The 1,812-nt window shown below is 38.5% G+C and overlaps 1 pseudogene; it reads right to left on the bottom strand.

Moving 5' to 3' along the window:
* Positions 1-339: 339 nt before the first annotated feature.
* On the bottom strand, positions 340-1,563 carry LOC116509441 (annotated as a pseudogene).
* Positions 1,564-1,812: the final 249 nt, after the last annotated feature.

Here is a 1,812-nt window from a genome sequence, read left to right on the forward strand (position 1 = left end):
CTTTACAGATATGGAAGCCCCAGATCATTAAACTGCGGATAAAGGAAGAGTAGAAACTATGTAGTTTCTAGGTAGATAAACCAAACATGGAGAACAGAAAGAAAGATTTGGAAATCTTAGTGCAGAAAGGTGGATCCCAAAGATACTTTTTCAAGAGGCAACTGGACTTTCTGGTTTCCTTTGAAGATATTTCACTTCTCATTCAAGAAATTTCTTCAGCTCTGACTGGATGGTATGGAAGGATTTATATTCCTTTCAGACATCTGCTCATTTGCATTCTTCCAGAGAGTCGTTGAGGCCACCTGGAGGTTTATCGGTGTCATCAGGATCACCTGAGTGGTGCAAATGGGTGTGGAGCCTTCTTGGAACTGTTGAAAGAACTGTGTTGTAGATTAGAGATAGATGATGTCTGTCTCCAATCTGTTGAGAGAGAGAGAGAGCTGTTCAATTTTGACATAGATGACCTCTTTGACCCTTCTTTCAATTCAGCAGTCTTCTCTGACCAAAATGTGGAGTTTGCTGTCTTCAAAAGCGTAGCCTTTATCTTTTAAATGCAGATGGACTGCTGAATCTAGTCCTGATGGATTTGTTCTCCTGTGTTGTGCCATGTGTTTATGAAGAGGTTGCTTTATTTCCCCAATGTACAGATCTGCACATGGCTCACTGTACTGTAATGCATATAACATTGCTCAGTTTGTGTCTGAGTGTTTAGCCTTCGGAGTGGACAAGCTTCTGCCTTAGTGTATTCTTGGGTTTGAAATGTGCACGTATGTTGTGTTGGCTGAAGATCCTCCTGAGCTTTTCCAATATTCCTGCAACATATGGAATGACAACATTGCTTTGTTTATTGTACTGTTCATTTTCTGTTATGAAGGAGCTCCTGTAGAGTTTTTGTGTGTGTGTGTGTAATTTATTTGATGAAGGCCCTCTTGGGATAGCCACATATTCTGAGGGCTTCCTTGATGTGTTTTTGTTCTTTTTCTTTCCCATCTTTGCTGGTAAGCAGGCCTTCAGCTTAGTGGTGATGCTCTAATGATTCCCATTTTGTGCTCCAATGGATGTTTGGAATCAAAATGTAAATACTGATCTGTGAGAGTAGGTTTTCTGTAAACTTCCATGTTAAGGCTTCTGTCTTCCTTAATGTGTACTGCACAATCCAGGAAGGCTAGACAATTTTCCTTAACACCTTCCCATGTGAATTTGATGTGTCCATCCACAGAGTGTATCTGTTTGGTGAACATTTCCAATTCCTGTGTTTTGATCTTGACCCAAGTATCATCCACATACCTATACCAGTGAGTGGGTGAAATTCCTGTGAAGGAGTCTAGGGCTTTGGTTTCTACCTCTTCCCTGTAGAGATTGACCACAATAATGACTTGCTAAAAGAATACAAATGACTAGCTGTCTGTAAGGAGTACAGGATTTATACAGGATGTTGATTTTGGTCTCTTTCTTCCATAATGTTCAACTATTTTATACCAATTTACCTTTAAAAAAGAAGTCAACAGAAAATTTGTCTGCATTTTCAGATACATTTTCCAAATATGTGTTCTCTGTACCCATTTTGATAAATATAAATATTTATTTATATTTCATATTTGTTAATCTCCTATCTTCCTTGGAGAGAGGCTCTGGGAAGTTTCCAATATACCTAATAATAAATAATATGCTCATTTTCATGCATCCTTTTCTTCAGATTTGTATGCTTGCACGTTTTCCATAACTGATTAGTTTATTATGTGCCATCAAGTTGTTTTTGACTCCTAGAACCCATATAGATTTTCTCCATGATGATCTATCCCTACACTGGTC

This window comes from Thamnophis elegans, chromosome 5 (assembly GCF_009769535.1).
Source record: "Thamnophis elegans isolate rThaEle1 chromosome 5, rThaEle1.pri, whole genome shotgun sequence".
Classification (NCBI taxonomy): domain Eukaryota; kingdom Metazoa; phylum Chordata; class Lepidosauria; order Squamata; family Colubridae; genus Thamnophis; species Thamnophis elegans.